General features: G+C 45.8%; 1 protein-coding gene across 6 annotated transcripts in view; it reads left to right on the top strand.

Moving 5' to 3' along the window:
• The window catches only part of ripor1 (RHO family interacting cell polarization regulator 1), a 206,915-nt gene that overhangs the window by 100,727 nt on the left and 83,913 nt on the right, over nucleotides 1–22,275 (top strand). The window contains exon 1 of one of the 6 annotated variants that reach the window (XM_078400344.1): nucleotides 1,885–2,081. The exons of 4 other annotated variants lie outside the window; for them this stretch is intronic. The gene's annotated coding sequence lies outside the window, so the exon portion shown is untranslated. Of the gene's footprint in view, nucleotides 1–1,884; nucleotides 2,082–13,362; nucleotides 13,383–22,275 lie in introns of those variants that run through there. One more of the 6 variants, XM_078400345.1, reaches the window with a different exon arrangement.

Here is a 22,275-nt window from a genome sequence, read left to right as displayed (position 1 = left end):
GTCAAATGTTGCTCATGAGGCAGAAATTGGGTTCTTCCCCCAAAAGGACATTCTGAGAAACAATGTCTGAGTTTCCACATCCTGCCAGTAACGACTCACCTCTCCCCAAGCTGCAGCTGTGTGTATGGTAACCGGGAAAATCAACGTTGAATCTGAAGCTGGATTATTGTGGAGGCCAGGTCAATGGCCATTTTTAAGGCAGAGATAGATTCTTGATTAGTACAGAAGGCAGGAGAATGGGGTTGAGGGGGGAGAGATAGCTCAGCCATGATTGAATGGCGGAGACTTGATGGGGCCCAACAGTCTAATTCTGCTCCTATCACTTCTGAACTGCCGTGAAAAATCATGTGCAATGATCGAGGCCAATGAAGATGGCGGAGGCAGAGCAGCGAGGTTGTGAGAATTACCTCATAACTCTAACTTTTTCTGCAGCGAGACTGTGCTCTAGATTGATCAAAATCCTCCTGACAAGTATTACAGATAATTTTGACACTATCATTAATCATAGAAAATAGTGCTGCAAGTTTCAATGAAATGGTTTTCACTGTTTTAAGTAAAGTTCACCAGTATTTCTGATTTGCACTGTAAATTTAATTGTAAAATCTTGTCAATTTGCTGTTTGCAAGGGAACTTTAGTCTTGTACCAGTGACCTGAAATGTCACCCACTCCTTTTCTCCAGAAAAGCTGCCTGACCAGCTGAGTTATTCCAACATTTTGTGTCTATCTTTGAGTAGACTGCAGATGCTGGTTTTCAAAAGAGGACACAAAGTGCTGGAGTAACTCAACGGGTTAGGCAGCATCTCTGGAGAACATGGATAGGTGACGTTTCGAGTCTCGACGAAACTATTCTTCTGCCTTCTATGTTTTCATTTAGTTCCAGATTATTCCAACATATCTTTTTAATTTGATGGAAATGCTGATGACTCAGTAACTCCTGTTAATTGCAATTGGTCAAATGTATTTAAATGCCTTAATCAGACTTGTTCATGACTCCAGCCAACATTGGTTTAAGATGACTCAGATAAAGTGAGTCAGTTTGAATTTTCAGATTCTGGAGTAACAAGAAGTTTATGATCCGGACTTCAAGTGAGGGAGAACTCGGGTGACGCAGCTGTAAAGTTGCTGCCAGAGTCGCGGGTTCCATCCTGACTGCGGGTGTTTGTTTGTGTCTTCTCCCCGTGACTTGTGTGGGTTTTCTTCGGGATCTCCGGTTTCCTTGAACACGCTCCAAAGACATACAGGTTTGAAGGTTAGTTGTCTTGGTATCATTGTAAATTGTCTCACGTGTGTGTCGGATCGTGCAAGTGTGCGGGGACCACTGGTCAGAGCGGACTCGATGGGCCGTAAGACCTGTCTCTGCGCTGTATCTCTAACTAAACTAAATGGGGGTGGGCTGGGAGGTGTTGCTTTAATGTTGGAGGACTTTCTTTGTACATCAATGTGTTACGTGGTTGCTAGGGTGATGATAATGATGCCAAGTGAAAATAAGACCTGTAATTAATACCATGACCTAATGAGCCCTGAAAAGTCCTTTAACTTTATGATAATACACATGAGTAATGGGTGGCAATTGCCCTTGGAGGTTCTGAGAATATAATTGGATTTGATTTATCTTCCTTCATCCCTGAATCCCTTCCCATTCCCCTCATCTTTCTTTTGTCTTTGGCTGATCGCACCATCTTTTGTGCTTCAGAATCTTTCAGTGTTTTACAGCAGAAACAGTCCCGAGAAATTCGTAGCAGTTTTGCTTAAATAACCTCTGAGCCAACCCTGAGATGAGGCAGTGTAGACTCTTGTTCTACGCCTGTGGCTGTTTTACACAATAAAACAATGTTTCGGTCACGATTCTAGGGAGCAGCAGGAAATGCATGATGTCAGTGTTTAGTGTGGGAAGGATCCCAAACGCTTCACGACTGGACTTTCATTCCTGTTTCTGAGTGGCCAGGCTACAAGCTGGAGTTTTACAATGTTGATTTAGACACAAAAGCGGTCCGCTTGGCTGCCCGTGTGGAAGAGAGGGTAAATGTTGCTTTCATTGAGATTTGTGCCCTGCATTATCAGCCGACTTTAAAACGACACAGTGAGTAAATATAGCTCATAATCTTTTTCATTTGATGTTGATGAAAGGTAAAAGTCTGATTGTGCTGGCAGGAACTGTAGATGCTGGTTTAAACCGAAGATAGACGCAAAAAGCTGCAGTAACTCAGCAGGTCGGTCATCCAGCATCTCTAGAAAAAAGGGATAGGTGACGTTTTGGGTTGAGGGAAGGGTCTCGACCCGAAACGTCACCTTTTCCTTTTCTCCAGAGGTGCTGTCTGACCCGCTGAGTTACTCCAGCTTTTTGTGTCTGTCTAAAAAGTATAATTGATTGGCTAGATGAAAGAGCGGGGTTGTTTCTGGTGTGTTTGGCACACCAAGGTGTTTGGGTCCAGTGTACTGGTCTGGGACTGGCTCCTCACTTGCAACTTGCCCATTCCCCTGCCCCAGGCTTTCTCAAATTCTTTTCTTAACAGTGATTGCCACCTGTGCCATTAACTTAACACATGCCATATCCTTCTGTGAAGCCGAGGCTTTCACAGTCATTGAAACTGTGGCCTTGGCAATGGGCTACTATTTTAATCTGTTGTAAATGATTTGTGGAGCGGGGGGGGGGGGGGGGGGGGGGGGGGGTGAAACACCATTATTTTATATTGAAAGCAATCACCTTATTGCTAGAAGAAAGATCTTTGCGATACACTGCCTCTCTGCTCCTGCAGAATTAGAGCAGACACTCTGTTGAGACGCAGACCAAATGCAAGAAAACCTTTGCTTCCCAGCTGTTACTCATCCGAGTGGAAATTAATACATTGTGGGAGGTTGTTTTGTACAATTTCAGTTTCTAAATAATCGTTAAAAAAAAAAAAATCCTCTGTTCTTTCCTCCCTTTTATCTTTGGGGACCTGCCCTGAATGTGTAGACCACCCCGCATTTAACTTCAGTCAAATTAATGTGGGGATTATGTATGTATGAATTTTGCCTTTGAGTGCCCGCAAGCTGTTCGTGATCGAACCCTTTTGGTTGAGTTTAGTTTATTGTCACGTGTACCGAGGTACTGTGAAAAGCTTTTGACATGTGTTAACCGGTCAGCCAAAAGACAATACACGATTACATTCGATCCATTTACAGTTTATATCTTCACCACTAACTGTTTGGATAAATGAGGACATTTATTGTGTAAAAGAGAGAAATCAATGTATGTAATGGAGATGACAAAATCTAATTTTAATGCCCAGTAAATGTCACAAAGGATCTTTCCTCAAGGGGGATCTAGATAATCATGCACTGCATTCCAGTGAATCCAGTCTCAGTGCTGCATGATGGAGTGATTTAGGAAGGACAGGCACAAAAAGCCTGGAGTAACTCAGCGGGTCAGGCAGCATCTGTGGAGAACATGGATCGATGACGTTTCACAGAGTGCTGGAGTAACTCAGTGGGTAAGGCAGCATCTCTGAGTTACTCCAGCACTCTGTGAAACGTCACCTATCCATGTTCTCCAGAGATGCTGCCTGACCCGCTGAGTTACTCCAGCACTCTGTGTCCATCTTGGTTGGGATCAGTGAGTTGGGCCGAAGGGCCTGTTTCCGAGCTCCATTACCTTATTCGCACTTTTGGTGAATTTCCTTTTATTCTGAGCCTCTCCAACCCTCTGCTGATTTCACATCCATCTCCTTGGATTTTGAATGTATGCATTATGGGGAAATGTTTCCCGTTTTATGCCCTATCTGCGCCCCTTTAAATTCTCTATTATGTTCCCACTCAGTCTCCTCCAATCCAAAAATAACAATACCTGAATCTGAAGAAGGGTCTCGACCCAAAACGTTACCCATTCCTTCTCTCCAGAGATGCTGCCTGACCCGCTGAGTTACTCCAGCTTTTTGTGTCTATCTTTGATAACAAGCCGCTCTTTCGTAACAAATATTTCATCCTGGCCATATCCCAGTAAATCCCCTCTACTTCCTCTCCAATGCATTTGCGTTCTTCCTACAGTGCAATGCCCAGAACTACACACAGTACTCCAGCTGCAACCTAACTAAAGTCTTGGCTAAAGAGACCATCAGCAGGTTTTTCTACATTTAATGGCAATTGGTGCAGGCAGCAGCTCCGTGGATATTTAACCTGTTGAACATTTTGAGAATCCTGTAGTTTGGTAACTTTTTGTTTTGCTTCCATTTTGAAGCCATGTACATTAACTTCAGTAATAGGCATTGCAGTTAGTTCATCCACTTTCTGAAATGTCTTAAAACAGATCATGTCCCTTTTAGTGAGCTGGGTGGTTTCTCCGTGATGTTTTCATGCTTGCAAAAGCCAATATTGATAAAACACACTTTTAGCTAACATTGATAAAAAGTTCTCGTGGGGCGGCACAGAGTTGTTGCCTTACAGCGCCAGAGTCCCGGGCTCCATCCTGACTACGGGTGCTGTCTGTACGGAGTTTGCACGTTCCCCCCGTGACTACGGGGGTTTTCCCCGGGTGCTCGTGTTTCCTCCCACACTCCAAAGACGTACAGGTTTGTAGGTTAATTGGCTTAGGTAAAAACTGTAACTTGTTCGGGGATCGCTGGTCGGTGCGGAATCAGTGGGCCGAAGGACCTGTTTCTGCGCTATATCTCTGAAGTGAACTAAACTAAATTAGTTTACACATGAAGATGAATTGGAACAGCCTTTTATCCAGCACGGTTTGATTTTGAGATTAATCGCTAGATTTGCCAAAACATTTTGTTTAATAAACATAAGCAAGTTGTTTAGGTTAAAAATAGACTGTGAGGCCTGACTACTTGAAGCAAATTCTGCATCGTTCTGGGGAGAGTGGCGGGATGATTTCATGTTGCTCCCCTAGTTCATGGATTCCCTTCGGTTGGGGTTGTATTAGTATCATTATCATATTCAAACTTAATTCTTTCTGTCACACCCCACTCTCCCTTCAACTTCCACTAGTGGAGCGTTGTTTTTAAATTCGACCAACACCGTGCATTTGAATGAAGTTCACACTGTGTATTTGTATGTGCTTATTAAGTTTTTGCCTTACATGGAGTCCTGCAGTTTACGTTTGGAGATAAAGCTATTTTAGGCTCACTCCACAGTCCATGTTTATGTTCTCCTCTGCAGAACAATGTTCTGTTTACTAACTTCTTGTCATCTCAAGGTCACGATGTTTCCTTCAGAGAATTAGAGTTGCCTTTTATACGTGTAGGAAAGAAAACTTCAGATGCTGGTTTAAATCGAAGGTAGACACAAAATGCTGGAGTAACTCAGCGGGTCAGGCAGCATCTCTGGAGAGAAGGAATGGGCGACGCTTCGGGTCGAGACCCTTCCTTCTCTCCAGAGATGCTGCCTGACCCACTGAGCTACTCCAGCATTTTGTATCTACCTTGCCTTTTATATGTCTCAATAGACAATAGGTGCAGGAATAGGCCATTCGGCCCCTCGAGCCAGCACCGCCATTCAATGTGATCATGGCTGATCATTCTCAATCAGTACCCCGTTCCTGCCTTCTCCCCATACCCCATGACTCCGCTATCCTTAAGAGCTCTATCTAACTCTCTATTGAATGCATTTCAGAGAATTGGCCTCCACTGCCTTCTGAGGCAGAGAATTCCACAGATTCACAACTCTCTGAGGTTAATTGCAGGCTGCAATTAACTAGCCATTGGTCATTGGACAAAGTAGATGATACACAATGCTGCCTTTTTGGGTGTTTCTGAAGGCAGGTGTGTGATACCACATTGCAATCTGCCAGTCTTTGATAATCTCTGCAGGCTGAAAAAAACAACAATTTATATTCCAACTTGAAAACACAAAGAGCCGGAATGAAGAAGAGTCCCGACCTGAAACGTTGTCTATTCATGGCCTCCAGAGATGCGGCATGACCCGCTGAGTCACTCCAGTACTTTGTGTCTTTTTTTTTTTTGTAAACCAGCATCTGTAGTCCCTAGTGTCTATATTTTCCAACTTGCACAGTAACTGTGCTCTACACTTTGTGAATCGGGGTTGACCACAATGATGCTGGCAGTCTGAAGAAGGGTCTCAACCCATTCCTTCTCTCCAGAGATGCTGCCTGACCTGCTGAGCTACTCCAGCATTTTGTGTCCATCTTCGGTGACCACAATGATTGTATTTTTCCACGTCTACCTTCTAATCCCTTTGCCCACGCCCAAACTCATGCTGATTTTCTCAATTACTCAAAACCGTGGAGCAAATACAAAAAATGGCAAGTTAGTAAAAGTGTGCATTTTACGATTAAAATGTGGGCATGTCCTGTGGTAGACACAGAGTGCTGGAGTAACTCAGCGGGTCAGGCAGTATCTCTGGAGAAAAAGGATGGGTGACGTTTTGGGTCTGGACTAGGGGTGCCAACTATAGCACTCCCAAATATGGTGACGTCACCCAGCCAGTGGCCACATGCTCCCGCTCCACCAATGGCGGCTGCCCAGGCCGGGAGGCGTGTTGCTATGCAACCTCCGTTAGGCGGCGCCCGGGCCTCCAGGACTACACTGTCCCGACCTCCAGAAGGTAGGCACAGATTTTAACCAGCATCTGCAGATTTTTTCCTACCCACAGCGTCCGGGCCTACAGCCCCCCCCCCCCCAACCTAATACGGGATAAGGGTGGTCCTGTACGGGACAAACCAATTTAACCCAAAATATGGGATGTCCTGGCTAATAAGGGACAGTTGGCAACCCTAATCGGGACGGTTTTTCAGACTCCTGTGGTGTTGAGTGAAGCATGAAGTCAAAATGCCTTTAATTCAATTTGACTTCCTCCCTTAACTTTAGAGCACAGCAGTAGATTTGGTGATTGTCGCAGTGACTGCTTCAACTTTAAGCTCGTCATCTGCTGCAAAAACGCACTGAGGTAGATAGCGGATTTATGGCAGGAAGGGTCTGATCCCGATACTAACAGAAAGCAACATTGCAGAGTTGGACTTTCCAGGTGCGGTCGATAAGGAATGCTGCAGTGTTGAGTCTATGTTTCAATTTGGCTTTGCTCCAGTGCATTCCAAAATTGGTTCAATGAATCACGCTCTTCAATGCATCATTGTGAGATTGTGGGAAAGAACTTGAATTTGTGTAACTAAGACCTTGTCTCATTCTGATGCATGTTAGTGTCCTGAACAGAGTCCCTGTCTCATTCTGATGCATGTTGAAGGTTCCAGGATCCACATTGTCCAGGCTATTTTTATATTACTGAAGCGTTGTAGCATGCATGGTCAGCTTCACATTGCTATTTGTGAAGGGTGGTTCCTTTAGAAAAACCCACCACATACCTATATCATTAAGTACACTTAGTTAAGGTCTTTGTCACTTTGACGGAAGAGAGAGGAGACCAGCGAGATCTACGGGGGGGGCTGCCGAGAACGAAGTGGGGATGGAGTGGGAGGGGTGGGAGAGGACACGCCAAGAATGATAGGTGCACCCAGCAGGGGGGATCACCGAGAACAAAGCGGGGACAGGGCGGGGGGCCGTCTAGAATGATGGGGGAACCATGGGGGGAGGGGGGGCACCGAGTATGATGGGACCGTGTGGCGGCAAGCAGTAGATAGGACTGTTCGGTGAGCCATTGTAACTTTGCCGGTGCCAGCAACATGGCGACCGGTGTGTACTGCAATCAGGTGGGTCTGCTGTAGGATTTCACGGGGTTTTGTGGTGCAAAACAAAGCATTTCACTGGACCTTGGAATCATTGTTAACTGTAAAACACTTTGGGACCCTTCTTAAGGTCACTAAGGCGGTTATATAAACGCATTTGTTTTCACCACCTTGCCCACTGGCTATCCTAACATTCTGCAGTTGAGAAGTGAAGCTATTGTATTAGAAAGAAAAATGGCGGCCTGTTTTTGGCAGAGTGGTTCCAACGCAAGCACTAAAATCTTGCCAGTTACTTGTTCTAGGTGTTATGTGCCACGGAATCAATACCTAGCCTGTTCAACCTCTCCGTGTAGCTCAGGCCCGCGAGTCCTGAACTACTGCAAAACTCACGGACTGGTGTGCACTTGGTGAATAGGTGAAACAAGGTGCCTGATGTCAATCTTTGGAGCAGGTACAAAATTGATATTGTTTTAAAACCATAAGACAAAGGAGCAGCATTCGGCCTTATCGAAACTGCTCTGCCATTTGATCACGGCTGATCTATTTTCCCCCTCAACCCCATTCTCCTGCCTGCTCCCCGTTACCTTCGATGCCCATTAATCAAGAACCTGTCAATCTCCGCATTAAAAATACCCAATGACCTGGTCTCCACAGCCATTGTCTGTGGCAATGAATACCACAGATTCACCACCCTCTGGCTGAAGAAATCCCTCCTCATCTCCATTGTATGTGGTGAACTTTGAATGATCTGAACGCAGCATGCTGAAGTTAATGAGATGCACTGTTGCATCTGTGCATGGTTCCACTGCAGCAACCTTATTTGGGCCGTTCTCAGTCAATAGACAATAGACAATAGGTGCAGGAGTAGGCCATTCAACCCTTCGAGCCAGCACCGCCATTCAATGCGATCATGGCTGATCACTCCCAATCAGTACCCCGTTCCTGCCTTCTCCCCATACCCCCTCACTCGGCTATCCTTAAGAGCTCTATCCAGCTCTCTTGAAAGCATCCAATGAACTGGCCTCCACTGCCCTCTGAGGCAGAGAATTCCACACCTTCACCACTCTCTGACTGAAAAAGTTCTTCCTCATCTCTGTTCTAAATGGCCTACCCCTTATTCTTAAACTGTGGCCCCTTGTTCTGGACTCCCCCAACATTGGGAACATGTTTCCTGCCTCTAATGTGTCCAATCCCCTAATTATCTTATATGTTTCAATAAGATCCCCCCTCATCCTTCTAAATTCCAGTGTATACCAGCCTAATTGCTCCAGCCTTTCAACATACGACAGTCCCGCCATTCCGGGAATTAACCTAGTGTGTCACGTGTGTGGCCTAGCATGGTCACCTCATGCTTCTTGGTGACCTACACAAACGGCAGCGTAACATATAAAAATTTCACTTGATAAACGTTGACGTGTGTAAGTCATGTATACAGTACAAAACAATATACCTGTGATGCTTTCAGAATTAGAAGAGATGTATTCCACAATTTTTCACGTTTTTGGTCACACACCTGACTAAGAATGGCCCGTTTGGATCAACCTTTTGCAGGAGTGCAGTTCGTTTGCAGCCACTGTTTTGATTTGATGGAACATCTAAATAAAAGGTATGGTGGGAAATGAGGTTGGGCTGTCTCTGATTATCTTTCTGGATCAGAGGTTGGATATTGTACCACAAGTGCTTTTTATATTGTGGTTGTTCTGACTTGAAAGGGTGGGTACTTGGATTAATAAGTCATTTAACCGCACAACCTTGGATAGAAAACAGAACTTTAGCTGGAGCCTTAAACAAAAACACCACAATAACTATTTCCAGGTTCTCTTTTCTCATTATAAAGCATTGATCCTTTGATGTGCAGGAAGGAACTGCAGATGCTGGTTTACACCAAAGAGAGACACAAAATGCTGGAGTAACTCAGCGGGACAGGCAGCATCTCTGGAGAGTAGGAATGGGTGACATTTCAGGTCGAGACCCTTCTTCAGATTGAGTCAGGAGAGGGAGTCTAGAGATAAGGAAGGGTAAGGTGTGAAAATGACAGATCAAAGCAGACGATGCTAAGGAAATGCAGAATGGCTCATGGTTGGCTGAGGGGAAGGTGATAACGAGGCATACAATCAGAAAAATTAACCCGCAGGATGGTGAAACTAGCCGGAGAACTAGGGTGGTGGAGAGAGGGGGAAAGCAAGGGTTACTTGATGTTAGAGAAATCGATATTCGTATCTGGTTTGTAGACTGCTTGTTGTTTGTTGAGACAGTGGTACTGTGAATGGTTAATTATATTTGAAGGCAATGCTTTAAAGAGGTTCTAGTTCTCTCCTGGAGGCTGCATCTTGAATGCTGAACTTTCAGTAGTTAGCGCTGGGATCCTGCTGTGTATTGGCCATCTGCTTCTCGTAGACTGAGGCCCGGTCGGTGCGAGTCCAAGCTTGGAAACAAAACCAGACTGTGGACCTCTGCAGCTATTCTCAGATCTGTTTGTAACTACTTCACTGCCATAAAGGTTCCATTGGCTGGCAGATGTACAATAACTCTTTCTGCATTTGTGGACAGGGATTGGTAAATGTGGCTTCTCTTGACTGTTTGATAGTCTGGTTTGTAGATGGATAGATACTTTATTGTCACGTGTACCTAAGGTACAGTGAAATACTTTATTTTTGCATGCCAAGTAACACAAGTTTTGTTCGCACTGCAACGTGACATCCCAATTCTACTACTCAATGCCTCGGCCGATGAAGGCAGGCACGCCAAATGCTCGAGAAGAAGGAACTGTAAATGCTGATTTATACAAAAGATAGGCACAGTGTGTTGCAGTTCCTTCTTCTCGAGCATTTGGTGGGCCTGCCTTCATCGGCTGAGGCATTGAGTAGAAGAATTGGGATGTCATGATGCAGCTGTACAAAACCTTTGTTACTTGGAGTATTGTATATATTGCTGGCTGTAACACTACGGGAGGAATGTGGTAGCAATTGAAAGAGTGCAGAAGATATTCACTAGGATGATGCCAGTAATGGAGGGCTGCGATTACAAGGAGGGATATGATAGAGACACGAGAGACTGCAGATGATGGAATCTCTCTCAAAAAGCCGCATGCTGGAGGAACTCAGCAGATCACGCAGCATCTGGGGAGGAAATGGACATTTGGTGTTTCAGTCTCAGAACCTTATTCAGATTGATGCAGGTGACATTTTGGATTGGGACCCTTCTTCAGATTGATTCAGTCTGTCGAACCATCACCTGATGCTGCCTGACCCACTGACTTCCTCCAGCATTTTTATCTTGGAAGATTTAGATTTAGATTTTTAGATTTAGAGATACAGCGCGGAAACAGGCCCTTCGGCCCACCGAGTCCGTGCCGCCCAGCGATCCCCGCATATTAACACTATCCTACACACACTACGGACAATTTTTACATTTACCCAGTCAATTAACCTACATACCTGCACGTCTTTGGAGTGTGGGAGGAAACCGAAGATCTCGGAGAAAACCCACGTAGGTCACGGGGAGAACATACAAACTCCGTACAGACGGCGCCCGTAGTCAGGATCGAACCTGAGTCTCAGGCTCTGGGATTTCAGGCTAAGAGATTAGATGGTGTGTACATTCCCACTGGAACAGTGACGACTGAGATGTGACTTTATGGAGGGTTATGGAATTATGAGGGGGAGGGCACTCGTGAACTAGAGGGCACAGGTTTAAGGAGAGGGTGGAGAAATTTAAAGGAGATTTGAATGTCCAGCAGTGAAAAGGCCCGAGACAGTGGTCCACCCCCACAGAGTCTTGGCGTTGGCTGCACCGAGCTTCAGTGCGTCCCTCAGCACGTACTCCTGCAGTCTGCAGCGGGCCAGTCGGCAACATTCCCCCACGGACAGCTCGCTCCGATGGGAGACCAGCAAGATTCACAGACCAAAGACCGCCTTTCACCAAGTTGAAAAGAATTTGGACAGATAATTGTCTTGGAACAGCATAGAGGGGGGGATAGGGGATTAATGTGGGGAAAGGGGAATGGCTTGAGGAGGCTTCATGGTCATTGATGCGATGGGTTGAAAAGGTCTGTTTTTCTAGTTCAGGCCCTTTGGCCCGCTGAGTCTGTGCTAACCAGTGATCCCCGTACACTAGCACTACCCTACACACGAGGAACAATTTACAATCTTTACCGAAGCCAATTAACCTACAAACAAGCAGGCGTGTGGGAGGAAACCGGAGCGCCCAGGGAAATCCTCGCAGGTCATGGGGAGGAAGTGCAAACTCCACACAGACAGCACCCATAGTCCGGATAGAACAAGGGTCTCTGGCGCTGTAGGGCAGCAACTCTACCGCTGTGCCACCGTGCCAGATTTCTGTTCTATATGATCTTAATTCTATGAATTCTGATAATTTTATGGGGTGTGTTATCTATGAGCAACTCAGCATGGATCATCTGAGTCATGTCAGTCACTTATGTAAATATTTGGTCATGTTTTGCTTCCTGCTGGTTGATATTTTGCTACAATCACACAAAGATCATTTTATTGTACCGCCTTGTGTATTGTGTGAGATATTTGATGTTATTTGCAAGCTTTGGAGTGCTGTGTGCAGTTCTGGTCGCCCCAATACAGAAAGGATGTGGAGGCTTTAGAAAGGATACAGAGGAGCTTAACCAGTCTGAAGAAGGGTCTCGACCCAAAACGTCGCCCATTGCTTCTCTCCAGAGATGCTGCCTGTCCCGCTGAGTTACTCCAGCATTATGTGTCTATCTCTGCCAGAATGATGCCTGGATCAGAGGGGGTCTGAGCTGCCAGGAGAGATTGGACAGACTGATGGTTTTCACTAGATTGCCGGAGGTTGCCGGGAGACCTGAGAGATGTATATAAAACTACGAGAGGTGTCGATAGGGTAGACAAACAGAATATTTGTTCACAGGATGGAAAAATCAAACATTAGAGGCTAACGCTTTAAGGTGAGAGGGGGAAATGTTAATGGAGATGGGCAAGGCATTTCTTTTCCACAGGGGGTGGTGATGCCTGGAATGGGCTACCAGGGGTGGTGGGTGAAGCAGATACCTAAATGACTTTTAAGACTTTTGTGTAGGCAGGGAATGGAAGGATATGGTTTATGTGCAGATAAGTGAGGGTCTTGGCATCGTGTTCAGCGGAGACATTGTGGGCCAAAGGACTGGGTCTCTGCTGTCCTGTTTTATGTTCTGCACGATGTGGTGGCAATTGGTTTAGTGATGCAGTTGGCTGCAACATCGGTTCAGCCCAATTATATTAATGAAGATAGACACAGAATGCTGGAGTAACCCGGCGGTCAGGCAGCATCTCTGGAGAGAAGGAATGGTTGACATTTCAGATCGAGGCCCCTTTTCAGACCAAATTATATTAGCTCTGTATGCAGTAGTCCTGGGGCTAAACTGTTTATGACAGTGAACTTATCTTTTACTGTTTGCACCTGGAAATATCTGAAGTACTGCAGTATCAGTTCTCTGACTAAGTTGAAATGCTTCACAGAATGTTGATGAATGGCCAGTATCAATCAGCACACGTGTACAGTGAAGTACACTATTGTCATTGGAGATGTGGGAGGGGTGAGGTGTTAAATTATTTCAAACCACATCGTTTTAGTTGTTATACCAATTGGTTCAGGAGATTTAACCTGGTATGGTGCTGCTTCTGTGGGGACAATTACTATCTGATCTACAAGCTCCTGAACCTGGTCCTAATTATTCTTCACATTTCACTTCTCTCCCAGTTCTAGGTGCTGAAATTCTCAATGAGTCAGGTAAGCATTGTGTGAAGTTCCTGTTTAAATGGGAGGAGAGTGGGGCGATTCGGAAGTAGACTCGTGAGGGAGGAAAAACTCAACTTTGAAGTACTTTCAAAATGCATGTCAACTTAATTCGGAAACACACCAAGCACATTGATACAGAAAGACCCCACTAGCTGCAGTGTGAAACAGATAAACCAAATTTTAAACATGTAGAAACAAGGAACTACAGATGCGGATTTACATAAAAGGACACAAAGTGCTAGAGTAATGCAATGGGTCAGGCAGCGTCTTTGAAGAACACGGATGGGTGATGTTATGGGTCGGGACCCTTCAATATGGTGAGTCCCGACCCGAATCATCACCTATCCGTGTTCTTCAGAGATGCTGCCTGACCTGCAGAGTTACTCCGGCACTTTGCATCCAAAGTTGTAAGCATGTTGGCTGAGAGCTAAAATATCAGTTGGGACTTGGAGGACTACCCGTCTTTGGACAATATAATATGGTCTTGTCTTTCAACTGAGAAGACAGTAGGTAGACACAACGTACTTGAGTAGCTCAGCGGGTCAGGCGGCATCTCTGGAGAAAAAGAATGGGTGACGTTTTGCGTCGGAGATCCAAGCTGGTCGGACATTCTACCTGTCCCGCTGAGTTACTCCAGCATTTTGTGTCCATCTTCGGTTTAACCAGCATCTGCTGTTCCTTTCTGCACAGGACCAGTAGGAACTTGGGTTTAATTTCTCATGCAAAATGGCAATAATGCAGCATTCCTTGCACTGAAGTGCATCCTGGGTTATTTAGTCACATTTTTGAGGGGCACTTGTACCTGCAATTTCTGATCTGCACTAATTAAACTAGAGGTGGCAGTGTTAGTGACAGGTAGGTTGTGCATCCAACACAAGAATTATTGTCATGTGTCCCCGATAGAACAAGTTCTTACTTGCTTTTAACTCCGAACCTTTCTCTAGATTTGCAAGATGTGCAGAGAAAACACTTTGGAGCCACTGCAGCTGTTTCCCTCTTTATTTGCTGTCCCTCTGGGCAAATACTTTTATATGCAGTCTAAGTTTTTAGAATTTAGTTTATTGTGTACTGAGGTACAGTGAAAAGGTTTTGGCACGTGCTAACCAGTCAGACGAAAGACTACATGTGATTACAATGAGGCCATCCCACAGTGTACAGATACATGATAAAGGGAATAATGGGAATAACGTTTAGTGCAAGGTAAAGTCCGATCTGAGGGCCACCAATGTGGTAGAAAGTAGCTCAGGACTGCTGTCTAGTTGTTGCTGGGATGGTTCAGTTGCCTAAAAACAGCCGGGAAGAAACTGTCCCTGAATCTGGAGGTGTGTTTTTCCACACTTCTGTACCTCTTGCCCAATGGGAGAGTGGAGCAGAGTGGCCAGGGTGCGACTGGTCCTTGATTATGCTGCTGGCCTTGCCGAGGCAGCGTGAGGTGTAAATGGAGTTATTGAAAGGGAGGTTGGTTTGCGTGACGGTCTGGGCTCTGTCCACAACTCTCTGCATTTTCCTGCGGTCTTGGATGGAGCTGTTCCCAAACCGTGCTGTGACGCATCCCGGTAAAATGCTTTGTATGGGGCATCTGTAGAGGTTGGTGAGAGTTGTTGGGGGGCATGCCGAACTTCGTAAACCATCTAAAGTTTCTGTGGCAGGCCCTTTGGCACATAAATACATTCAACATATAACCACGTTGAACCACCTTCTGCTGTTAATGCTGCAAATTCTCCCGCTGTGGGAACAGATGAGTTGGCCACGCTGATATTAGTAAAATCTCAAAACTTCCAGAACAGCTGAAATTCGCCTGATGTTACTTAAAAGTTCGTTCTGGTCCAGGGACGAGCAGCGCTGGCTTGAACGTCTTCAGACGGTTTTTTTCTTCTTTTTTTTCCTTTCATCTGCCGTTTGATCTTTCCAACCCTCCAGGCTGCTGTTATTGGGCCCTACGTCCTTTGGGGGAGTGATTGATTGGGAAAAGCAGACAAGCCCGCACCGCACCGTCAATTGGAAACTCTTGGCGGTGGGGCAAAGGTCATTCGCCATTCAGAAAAAACTGTCTTCATTGAGATGCTGCGCTGGTTGATGGCAGAGAATCCGCCTGTGCTGCTAAACTCTCATCTCCATCTCACTCCAATTTTCCATTTTAATTACAAAAGGTTTTCAAACGGTGCCAAGTGGCTGACTCACGTTCAGGCATGTCAGCAGACACTGCTACTGGGAACTGGTATTAATTTATTTGGAATAACCCATAAAGCTTGGGTTATAAATGCCAGACGACCAGCAGCCTTGCTTCTCAAGTAAAAATGGATGTCTTCCACGTATTCTTTGTCAATTGCCCATCCCTTTCCTTTTCCTGCATCCCGCCCACTGCTAACTCCTTGAATAGATGTCAGATTCCCAGCTGGAAGGAAAACAAAGGAATTGCCCGAGATTTAACTCGAGCTGGAAGTAAATTGATGCCTGAAGGATAACAGTTGATCTGTGGAGCGTTGCAACCAGACTTTTTATAGCATGTGTACTCTTCCTGTGTTCAGACATGGTGATGCAGTCATCATTTGATTCCGGCCGCTCTGAAGCACAGTCTACCCCTGGCAATTGATCCTTCGGGTTAGGAATCATTTCCTGACAACGCCATAAATGTTGAATAACGTGGGGTTTTTTTTGTAATGCAGGGAAGGGTTGAAAAGTATTGTTCTTTTCCACTTCCACCTTCTGAATTACTTTCCTCGTTTTGTGAACTTTCCCTGTTGTATCGACCCCTGGCAAGAGTAACAGTGCGCTTTATATACGAACGCACAACTTAGAAGCTGGAAGAGGCCAGTCAGCCCCTCCAACCAACCCTGCTAACCAATTAGGTTTAGGTTTACGATGATTGTCACGTGTGCCGAGGTACAGTGAAAAGCTTTGCCTTGCTCACTCTCTGAACAGATCAGATATACCAAATTGTCCCTAGTGTGTGTAGGATAGTGTTAATGTGTGGGGATCGCTGGGCGGCGCGGACTCGGTGGGCCAAAGGGCCTGTTTCCGCGTTGTATCTATAAATCTAAAATCTAAAGCCCCTGCACCTCATCGTGCCAGAGGCTGGACCAGTACCGTGACCAGAATTGATTTATGATACAAAGCAGATTCTTTTTTTCATATTGTAATTCCAATAACAGGATATTGCCCCATGGCTGCACTTTGCATTGGTGGAAAGAAATACACTTTGGGAAATGTAAATATTTGTGCAAGTCACAAATACTCCGATGTACAGCTGGATGGGTCTGGCCGATGCAGTTTGACTCGAAGTCCTCCAGTTAGCAGAGTTGATATTTTTTACAATGAAATCTCATTTGGGAAGATTGACCCATTTTGCTGGCTGTTTTGTTTCAGTTGCTCGGCCACAACCTTATTTGTCATCTCAGTGAATGGTCTGCACTTCATCAGGCTGCCATCATCAAGGCAAGGGGCCTCTCTCTTTTATAATATGATCCAACACTTGTAATCTTGTCCTGTCCAAGTTCCCTTTGCAACTTGGTATGACTCCCATGTTTCGTAATGTCTCTGGAACCTGTTTCCCAGCAGTATTTTATTTTTTCCTCCGGTAAACAATCTTTTAATAACTTGTTTGTAAAATGGCTTCTGAAATGGACCAAACGCATTTTCTCGTTTTCCGCAATTGACGGTTTGTGAGGAATTAGTAGCAAGGGATGATGATTAAAAATCAGTTCTGGGTGCCTGGAACGTGCTGTCAGAAGTGGAGGTGGAGGCAGATACCATTGTGGCTTTTGGAGAGGCACATGGGTTTGCTGTGAATGGAGGGACAATAGACAGTAGGTGCAGGAGGAGGCCATTCGGCCCTTCGAGCCAGCACCACCATTCAATGTGATCATGGCTGATCATTCTCAATCAGTACCCCGTTCCTGCCTTCTCCCCATACCCCCTGACTCCGCTATCCTTAAGAGCTCTATCTAGCTCTCTCTTGAATGCATTCAGAGAATTGGCCTCCACTGCCTTCTGAGGCAGAGAATTCCACAGATTCACAACTCTCTGACTGAAAAAGTTTTTCCTCATCTCCGTTCTAAATGGCCTACCCCTTATTCTTAAACTGTGGCCCCTTGTTCTGGACTCCCCCAACATTGGGAACATGTTTCCTGCCTCTAACGTGTCCAACCCCTTAATAATCTTATACGTTTCGATAAGATCCCCTCTCATCCTTCTAAATTCCAGTGTATACAAGCCTAGGGAGATTCATCACATGCGGACAGGGAAGGTTAGTTTAACTTTGCATCATGTTTGGCACGAGCATTGTTGGCCAAAAGGCCTGTTCCCGTGCTGTACGGTTCCATGTGTAGGAAAGAACTGCAGATGCTGGTTTAAATCGAAGGTAGATGCAAAATGTTGGAGTAACTCAGCGGGACAGGCAGCATCTCTGGAGAGAAGGAATGGGTGACATTTCGGGTCGAGACCCTTCTTCAGACTTGTACCTGTACTGTTCTATGTTCTGTGTAAAGGTGGTCAATGTGTTTGTCACAATCAATCTTGTGGCAAACGCATCGATCAATGAACAAAACAAGTGGAACATTTCCAAGCCCACAGCTGATGGGAAGGGCAGGTGGAGCACATTCACATTGCCTTGGCTTACTTAAAAACAAAGAGCTAGCTGATCTGGCAGTCATGTCAGTTGGGTAATAAATGTTGGCCTTGTTAGAAAAACTCTCATCGTGTCAATGAATTATTTGAAAAATACTGGACTCTCAGGAATATTTCGTATTGAACAGTAATTTTCCTGGTGATCCGATCTGTGGAATAGTGAGCGAAGAAAAGCTCTCTTCAATCGAGAAAAAAAACTGGTGGTGGGAAAATGGTTCCCCATGTTGCTGACTAACAATGAAACCGAGAGCATAGAACAGCATAGCACAAGAGCAGGTCCTTCAGCACACAATGTCTATACCACACGTCATGCCAAGTTAGATTTTAGATTTAGATTTAGAGATACAGCGCGGAAACAGGCACTTCGGCCCACCTAGTCCGCGCCGCCCAGCGCCCACATTCACACTATCCTACACACACTAGGGACAATTTTTACATTTACCCAGTCAATTAACCTACATACCTGTACGTCTTTGGAGTGTGGGAGGAAACCGAATATCTCGGAGAAAACCCACGCAGGTCACGGGGAGAACGTACAAACTCCGTACAGACAGCGCCCGTAGTCAGGATCGAACCTGGGTCTCCGACTATGCATTCGCTGTAAGGCAGCAACTCTACCGCTGCGCCACCGTGCCGCCCGAGAGTTAATCTTCTCTGCCTGCACATGATGTATATCCCTGTATATCCACATGCCAATCCAAAAGCCTGTTAAAAGTCACTGCTGTGTCTGTCTCCAGCACATTTCAGGCACCTACCGCTATCTGCGTTTAAAAATAAAAGCCCCACATATCTCCTTTAAACTTTAACCCTCTGACTTTAAAACTATGCCCACTAGACTTTGTTATTTCCACCCTGAGAAAAAAGATTTTGACTGTGTACCCTAAATACACCCCTTGCAATGTCATCTATTTCTATCAGTTCTCCCCTCAACCTCCAATGCTTCAAAGGGAACAATCCAAATGCATCCAATTTCTGATATCTACTACCCTCTAGTCCAGGCAAACACAAGATGCTGGGGTAACTCGGCGGGTCAGGCAGCATCTCTGGAGAAAAGGAATGGGTAACGTTTCTGGTTGAGACCCTTCTTCAGACTGAGAGTCAGAGGAGAGGGAAACTAGAGGTATGAAAAGGTTCTAAACAAATCACAGCTGACACCGATGACTCAAAAAAGGTGGAGCCCACAATGGTCCATTGTTGTCTGTGGAAGCGGATACAAACAGTGAAACTAGCAAGATGACTCGGGCAGGGGAGGGACGGAGAGAGAGGGAATGCAAGGGTTACCTGAAATTAGAGAAATCGCTACTCGTACTGCTGGGTTGTAAGCTGCCGAAGCGAAATATGAGGTGCTGTTCCTCCATTTCACGTGTGGATTCCCTTTACATTCAACCTCCCACTTGAGCAACACTTGTAGTGCTGCCTTTTGTGGTGTTGGTGCTGCAGTGACACCATCCCGGTCACTGGAAGACTTGCTGCAGTCTGGTCAGGAGGGGTTGTGGGTAGTGTTGCCAACTATCCCGTATTAGCCAGGACATCCCGTATTTTGAGCTGAATTGGCTTGTCTCGTACGGGACCGCCCTTGTCCCGTATTAGGCCTGGACAGTGTAGGTAGGCAAAAAACTGCAGATGCTGTTTATAATCTGTGCCTACCTTCCGGAGGTCGGGACAGTGTAGGCCCGGAGGCCTGGGTGCCGCCTAACGGAGGTTGTGTAGCAATACGCCTCCCGGCCCGGGTGGCCGCCATTGGTGGAGCGGGAGCACGTGGCTGCTGGCTGGGTGAGGTCACGTGGGGCGCAGGGCGGTGACGTTGCCCTGTCCCGTATTTGGGAGTGCTTTCGTTGGCACCCCTGGTTATGGGGATGTGTACGCACATTTGATTTGTGGCTACACACAATTGATTAATGGGTTTACATCTTTAAATTACAAAGTTATATTGTGGACAGATAAGTGAATCTCTCTCATCATTGTTTTGGGACACTGAAACCCTGCAAAGCCCAATGACCCTTGTTTGCTTGACACTTTTGCAGGCTGGCACAGCTGTAGTGTTTTACAATGGCGGAGTTTGACTGCAGCTAGCAAAGTTGAATGCTGCCGTGACAGGGACTCAGTGTTGCTGATAATGTATTACATACACTCTGTGCTCTCTCTGCAACTTGTGTGTCTTTCTTTGGAATTGTATAAAGACACGATCTTAAGTTAAGCACTTGCCATATTCTCCAACCAAAAGGACAAGCAGCTGCCTGAACTGATCGAGGGGAATGCAGGCGAGCAGACCCAAGTTGGTGACTGGGTTTTTTTTCCACTCTCCGCCCCCACAAGTTTTCTCTTCTGCCTTTCCATGCAGAAGATACCACACCAGCCATGACATGTAGGGAGGATACTCCCCATCATACCCAATATGTTCATTGACATTAGCAAGTATTTGAAGAATGTTGTTTAATTTGCTCATTATTGACCTGCATTTCTAACCTTTACTGCTGAGCAGAGATACCACGTCTGTGTGAAAAGAAGATTCAAGATCCATCTCGAGTAGGGTCCCGACCTGAAACGTCACCTATCCATGTTCTCCAGAGACGCTGCCTGACCCGCTGAGTTACTCCAGCACTCTGTGAAACGTCGCCTATCCATGTTCTCCACAGATGCTGCCTGACCCGCTGAGTTACTCCAGCACTCTGTGAAACGTCACCTATCCATGTTCTCCACAGATGCTGCCTGACCCGCTGAGTTACTCCAGCACTCTGAAACGTCACTTATCCATGTTCTCCAGAGACGCTGCCTGACGCGCTGAGTTACTCCAGCACTGTGGCTTTTTATAAACCAGCATCTGCAGTTCCTTGAATCCACATTTCAAAGCCCTAGCTTGTGTCGGGTGCACAATGAAGAGGTTTTTCTGGCCCAGTTTACTTCACTATCGCAGTCACTCCCTCTGCACCGTTCCGCATATTGTTTCTGGGACATGTTACATTGATAAAGAATCCTCATTAACCAGCTGCTTTGTGATTTTGTTGACGTTTATAAGCTGTCCGGCTAAAGGGAACGAATGTTCTGTTGGCACTTGTAAATACCCTCGGTCAGAATGTAAGGATGAAGCCTAACACCACTGGATTCTGACCAGACCGCCATTGAACCATTGGTTCTCATAGCCGACTTTGCGGGACGGTATCTCGCCCCCCCCATGGCTGTGACCTCTGGCCCGGCAAAACGGATAATCCGGGATGGCTCTGGAGCCAAGGGCGCTGGAAAATCGGTGCTGAACTTGGATTACATTTGTGTTCTCACAAGAAAATTTGGAAATGACTTGGAAATATTTCCTCTGTCCATCTTGTCTTGACTGAGCTCCAGGTAAAGGGGTTGGTGTGGATTCCCACTGGGGGGGTAGCAGCGTGATCTAAGCTTTGTTGCCGGGGGGATTGGACTGTCTGAGGACATTGACAATGGTGTCTGTCTATCCTGGCAGACATAGACAGGCTACTCCGCCATTCAATCATGGCTGATCTATCTTTCCCCCTCAATCCCATCCTCCTGCCTTCTCCCCGTAACCTTTAACACCCTTACTAATCAATGTGGAGAGCAAACCTGGTCAACTTTTCCCATTTGATTTTCCTTTTGAATGTCGAGGCACCAGAGTCTAATGCAGCATGTTTATGACTGCCCAAGAAACAAAATAGAGTTAAAAGCATCTTTTAGTCGAGGTAATAGTGTGAAGACACTGAACTCCAGCAAATCCCCCCCTGACTGTGCCAGCATTCGTCCGCCTCGTCCCACATCTGTGACCCTCTTTGACATCCTCCCAAGATGTTTTTCTGTAATAAAAATAATTTGCTGAGAGCTGTGTGTGTTAACCCTGAGGGCTCCAAAGGCATTTGTGTGGCAGCGAGAATGAAGCCGTGTTGCTGCTGGATTCTTCCACAAGCAGTGACACAAGTACAGGCGTTAATTGTATTTTAAAAACACTGCTTTCAATTGACATGCCGGCACATTCTGGAGTGAGCTTGTACATAATCTACTCCCGCACAGGATAATGAATCACAATATAATTTGTCCGCGTTGTTCCATTGAAACAGTTGTCTTGCTTGGAGTCAGTCTCAGTCAGTTCTCCCAAAGTTGCTCTGAAACCTTTTCTCCGTTAATAAAGATGTGCTTTTGTTGAAAGCCACAAAGGAAATTTTAGTGCTGCAAGGGTCTCTTGCCAAGCTATGTGGGGCAGGCTTGTGTTGATTCCTTGTCGTGTTTGCCATCCCCTCATCCAAAACACAGTAAA

Source organism: Rhinoraja longicauda, chromosome 6, assembly GCF_053455715.1.
Source record: "Rhinoraja longicauda isolate Sanriku21f chromosome 6, sRhiLon1.1, whole genome shotgun sequence".
Classification (NCBI taxonomy): domain Eukaryota; kingdom Metazoa; phylum Chordata; class Chondrichthyes; order Rajiformes; family Arhynchobatidae; genus Rhinoraja; species Rhinoraja longicauda.
The sequence above is the reverse complement of the archived record's forward strand: the minus strand, read 5'-3'. Positions and strand labels throughout refer to the sequence as shown.